The following is a 6,339-nucleotide window of genomic DNA, read 5'->3' on the forward strand; positions in this document are numbered from 1 at the left end:
TGGATCAACTTTAAGATCTTTCCTTAGCTCTAGAACTCCAACTTCCAATCTAGGATTCTTGGTTCTACACCACAATTTAGAAATATTGGGCATGCTGTGTATACAGATTTATTAGTTATTACAGGCTGAACTGTGAAGTCCTAATCCCTGGTACCTCAGAATGTGCCTGCATTTGGAGATAGGGTCCTTAAAGAGGTAATTAAGATAAAATGAGATTGTACAAATGGGCCCTATTCCAATATGACTGGTGTCCTTGTAAGAAGAGGAGATTAGGACACACACAACTCAGCGAGATGGCCACATCAGTACACAGTGAGAAGGTGGACATCTGTAAGCCAAAAAGAGAAGCCTCAGAAGAAATTCACCCTGCCAACATCTAACTTGGACTTCTAGCCTCTAGAATTGTGAGAAGGTAAATTTCTGTTGTTTAAGCCCCCCAGTTTGAGGTGTCTTATCACAGCAGCCCTAGAAAACTAATATATTAGTCAAATTGTTTACTGAAACCTGTCAGACTTTAAAGTGTTCGTCTTCTTTATTAGCTCAGAACCAAGTATAGACACAACTAAGTATGAACATAAATAAACTTTAAAAAAAGTTTTAAAGGTATGAAAAATAATGTGATTTAGTGAGTATTTTTTTTTCAAAGTCTTGTTTGAAGATAGGCTATGGAAATAAGTAATGTAGTTTAAAATACTGTGATCTAATCTTAAGGATGATGTTTTAATTAACAAGACTTAAAATTTTTTCAGTAATTTTTTTTTCTATCAGTCATAAATAACAAACTTGATTTCAAATAAACAACAAATCACTTCCAATTTTTAAACATTGCCATGTAAATTTAATGTACATTTTAATTATGAGTATATGTGAAGCAGAATTTATTATTTTAATTTTAATTCTGAATTTATAAGACAACCTTATCCCCTATACTAATACATCTCTAAATTCTTATGTCCCTTTCTTAAGATTTTCTTAATCTTAATTTTCAATTGGATCTATTCAAAAAAATAATTTTGTCATACCCCGGAAAACACACTGTAAAGAAAAAGATATATTGCCACCTAGTGGAAAACGGGCAGAATCATCAGATTATAATTCAGTTTTTTAAACCACAAAATGATTAGTACAAGAAATGTTTAAAATGTGTTTTGATCATGAATAATTGTGCTCTGTTAATTAAAGGATGTCTTCCATGTTTATCTGTTATATCACTTTTGACTTTTAAGTTAAATGTTTTTAATTTTTATTTAGCAACTACTCATCTACAATATGCTATATACATGCTGAGTGACAAAGTTGAACATAATTTTCCTCAAAGACATTTATCTAAAGTGACAAAAAATTTACATATAAATATAAAAAATATTTACCACCCACAGAAGGTCAGTAGTATAGTAAATAACCAATGTAAATATAGGTGACGGAGCTTGGACAAGTCACAGCTCTGGGCCTGTTTCCTCATCTGAAAACACAGGCTTGAACTACAAGATTATAAGGTATTTTCAATTCTAGTATGATCAGACTATATATTCATAATGGACACTCAATTATTTAGCTCAGAGTCTTTTAAATAATTAAACGAGTGCCCAAACTTGATTTAGGAAACAGTGTTGGCGAGTTAATAGGTGTATGTCTTTGGAATATTATTTCATCATAGAACTAAAAGAAGCTTATTAATGGGAAGGAAGTTCCTATCTATTTATTTGGTTGCCAGGTTCCCAGGGATTTTTTTTTCCATAAGAGTAAGGTGACCTGGCTAATTTTAACTTTAGCAATTACATTCTATCCAGCTAAGTTATCCTGGCAGCTTCTAATTGGATATAGCATCCTTTATTGTTTCCTGTCCTAAACTTTTAGGAAGTTGCTGTTAACTGATTTATTGTTGCTGACCTTTAACAAGCATGAAGGATGGTATTCACTACTTGGTAATTCTGTAAGTCTTTCTCACCAAGGGCCAGGGAAGGAAAGGAGAGTTTAAAGATACTTCCCTTTTAATAGCCCTTGGTATGTCCAAAGAATGTCACAGTTCTTAATTAGTTAACCCTACTATGTGTATGCCCTCTGAAAAGGTCCTATTTCAGATGATGTAATTCAGTAAGCTTAAGTTATCAAGTTGTTGTGGCTCAAATTGTTGGATACGATTTCTTTCTGTACAGCATTAAGATAGAAGTATCATTGAAAGTCTTTCCCTTTCAAATAGGATGAACTTAATGTGAAAATATCTATATGTCTATGGAAAACAAGAAAGTATGCTAAATTAGTAGATGTTATGAAATACTACAGGTAGGTAGTTTGCTATAGTCACTCAACTTTTAAATAATGAGTTATGAGAAACTACATTTATATGAGCATTAATAAAAGTCTGTTTGAGGCTTTGTCCAGAGATAAGGCACCCCCAAACGCTAATTATAATATTTCTAATAACTTCTTTTACTTCTCCATTCTTTTATTCTATCCCCACAAAAAGAGTCAAGAAAGGAAAAGAAGCAAAATACAGAGAGAATTGTCAATTTTCCAGAGTACATTTATTCTGAATGACATTTAGGAAAGTTGCTTCTGACAGCTGAGGAGAACAGAGAAGACAACTAGGGCCTCATTTTTTATTCCTAAAAATTCTTTTTGTGTGTTCTCTTTAGGAATAATTGATTCATAGGTGGATTTTGTGGCATTTGTTGCCCATATTACCTATTATCTTTCAAATAAGAAAACAGAAAAATAATAATATTCTAAGTCCCAAATATGAAGCTGCAAGCTACCTGCCTTCTCAGAATGCGTAACTGTTTCTCTTTTATTGCTCTTTCTATACAAATAATTTAGTAACCAGATCCACCTAGTTTCAGAGGTAAACATTTCAGATAATAATGTGAAACACTTTTTAGTCTATCAGATTAAAGTGCCTCTCATCACTTTCATTATCGATGTCATCAACCTATTATATGTCTTCTAAATCCTTAATTAAGTTGGTACCTTCAGCAATAAAATATGGAAGACAGATGCCTGAAACAACAGTTGGATGTGACAAGGACAAATTAAAGGTCATGACACATGTCATTAGGGAAGCAATTTCTATAGATTTGAAAAAAAAAAAAAACTCTCAGATTGATCAATGACTTAAATTTCAACATAATTTAATATGTCTGTTTCTTGAACAAATACATCTGTCAATTGATTACCATTATTATTCATCTTTTCCCTGCATTATAGTGGAACAGCATTAAATAACATGCATAATGATGAGGTAATGCCCCCTCCAGTACTATAATTAAAATATTCCATTTCAGTTAAAGAAGGCATCCTAGTGTAGACTAGACCCATGGAATAGGTACTTTGTTTTGGCTGCATTGATTTTTTTTGTTGTTGTTATCCAAATGCACATACTCATTTTATATACATTCCAGGGAAGCTGAGTTAAGAAAGTTAAAGGTCTTTGTCATTATAAATGAGAAGAGATTTCTGAAGCATACATGTTAAATTCCAGATATTTTCTATGGCTCATAATAGAAGTAGTAGTATAATAAAATAATTTGGCTGGCTGATACTTAGAGAGTGTTAGGATGCAAAAATGTCCTGGACATATAGACAAAACTGACAATAGTTCTTTCTCATAAAATGTCAGTTTGCTTAGGTATAAAATGTTTTATTAACCTCAGTTCTATTGTACATATTTATATATACGTATGATAATAAACATTAATATTCAACCAAACATTCATTTGGCAAGCAGCATAGACTATTTTAGTGTTCTAAGAGTCAAACGAATGCCTCAGAGATTCAAAGTCTATGTTTCTTTTTCAATATCTCAAATTATAACAATTCATTGTCTTCCTGTTGCTGCAGTCTAAAAAATATATTGGCAGACTGCACAAGCTGCCTAAATGCTTTATCTTTTATAGAGCTTTATATCTTTAATACCTCTGTGTACTTGAGTGGATGTATTTGACTTCCAAATGACCGAAGAAAAGTCATAAGTTTTTGTTTCATTACTGAATATTTTTTTTTTTTTTTAGTTAACGGTGGGACAAAACTTAAGTCAGAGTTCATAATTATTGGCTAGGCAGCTAATAAGAGTGATCATTAAGTTATTGAAATTGCTGATGACTTAAGGAATGACCACTGTCCTTCCTTGCTTTCTTAGGTTCTGTTGGAAGGTGGAGCAAAAACAGGGATTGGAGTCAGAAAGATCGCAGCGTTACCACTGGGTAGTATTGTGTTGCAGTGTACCCTGCTGGCAAGTCACCTTACTTTTCCAAACCTCAATTTTCTCTTTTATAAACTGAAATATTGAAAACCGTATGGGGTTATTGTAAAGACTAGCGATAAGATACGAAGTCCAAGTCACACCGTAGGTACTAGATACATGAAAAGTATTATTTTCATAATTCCCCTTTATAGGTCTTTCTGAATTTTTCATTTTCTCGTGGTTTCTCAACTTTAGCACTATAAACTCTTTTCTTGCTTCTGTGAATGAAGGGAAGCATCTCCTGTACTCTTTCTCTACAAAGAGGAGGATGTTGCTGGGAAACAGTGAAAAGAGATGTCCCAGGATACGGGTTGTTCCTTTTCTTAAGGATTATAGATGGGAGACTAAGACATATCAAGTCAGAGTCTGAACCAGGGACTCCTCCATTCCTTAGAGAAAATTCCATATTTCCCCTAAACATCTTGGGTAAAAATCCACTCTCTCAGTCTCCTTTGGAAGCTCACCACTCCGGAGAGTTCCCTTCCCTGGTGGTCTGGTAGAGCCCAGGAATGCTGCTGGCCTTTAGGGCACACCGGCCAGACCTGTTTGCTCACTCATGCTTAGAGTGAGCAGCGTGGGAGGTCCTGATAAGCTGGCTACCTGAGGATGTATGATGCTTTCTGAGCACTTGTATATAGACGCTGGTGAGACAAACTGTCAAGTGGTCACCAAGATATCTGTAAAAAAGAATAAAAGCATGAATGTTATTATAATATTAGAGTCCTAAAAATGATTCTGTATAAAACATTTTCAAATACCTATGTTTGACTTTGGAAAAGAATTAACCAATCCCTTTAAATAGCCTTTTAGGTCTTCTTTTTTCTAAGTTACCTAGTTACTGGAAGAATTTCAGCCAATAATGATGAAAAGCTCATGGTTCTGTGGTTTCCATTCTAAGAGAGCTGAGTAAAAAGAAAAAACAAGACACGGATCAGAGGATAAAATTCAATTTCTGTTTAGTTTAGTCTCAGCCTAAATTAAGTTTGAAGAATATATGAAAAGTAGGTGAAAGTAATCATAAGCTTACATAACCCACTCTGTTTTAATATTGCTCTGAATAAGTGTGGGGTTGAACTAGCAGAGGTTTCTAAAAGTTACTGAAGACTCATTAATCCTATAGAATATTAGTTGAGGAAGACCTAGAAAGTTCTGCTTCTAAAAATCTCCTAATCTCAAGATGATTACTGATTTCACAATTTTCCTGGGTTAGAAAGAGTAAAATAGTTATTTGGGAAATTTCCATAGGTGCTTTGGAATTTGTACAGAATTTCTACGTTTACTTGGAAATATAGTTTCTGACTACATTTCTTTTTTATTGATCAAATGTCATCTTACTTTTTTTTTTACTCAGAAAAAAATGATTACCTCTCTTTTCTTTATAAAGAGATGTTTAACAGTGCTTTTTGAAGAGAAATCTCATCTTTAACTCGGTGAGGACTGCTCCTTTACTATCTCATCACACTACCATAAATCAACATCTTGTTTCCAACATGTGCTTTTTAATGAATTTCCTTCAGGATCCTGAAGTCAGAAAACAACTGGTGCTGGCTTATGGCACTTGTTCACCAGAGGCTCTGGGCCCCTGTGAAGGATTAGCTCTGTTTTGGAACATAAGAAAGCAGCATGTGCTGTGGGGTGAGTGTTGCAGAGGTGAGCCATCGACCAGCAATGTGGAAGGTAGAAGAAATGAACCGTCAAGCCCACAAATGCATGTGCTGATGAGGTCCTATCACTCATTTCTCATGAATCTAAACTGTGTCTGTCCTAACCCAACTGGAAATGCATTTTTGGCCAATAAACTATTTCACCTATGAAAAGTAGTTTTTAAAGTTTATGTTATTTTGAATATATTAGATTCTATCAGGAGACTTTGTGAACTCCTTTTGAAATAATGTTTTTTAAATTTTGAAAACAATCAAAACAAATACATTATCTCACTAAGTGTTTTAACATATGTTATCCAGCTTCTATGTCCTCAGAAATTTATATTTATAATAAAAGCTTTTATTTTTTTTCAGAGCCAGTTTTAGACGTGAAACTAAGAGTCCACTAGAGGTCACTTTTTCAACTTATTTCCCTTAAAAACCAAAAAATACAGC

The sequence above is a fragment of the Pteropus vampyrus genome, unplaced genomic scaffold (assembly GCF_000151845.1).
Source record: "Pteropus vampyrus isolate Shadow unplaced genomic scaffold, Pvam_2.0 Scaffold56, whole genome shotgun sequence".
Classification (NCBI taxonomy): Eukaryota; Metazoa; Chordata; class Mammalia; order Chiroptera; family Pteropodidae; genus Pteropus; species Pteropus vampyrus.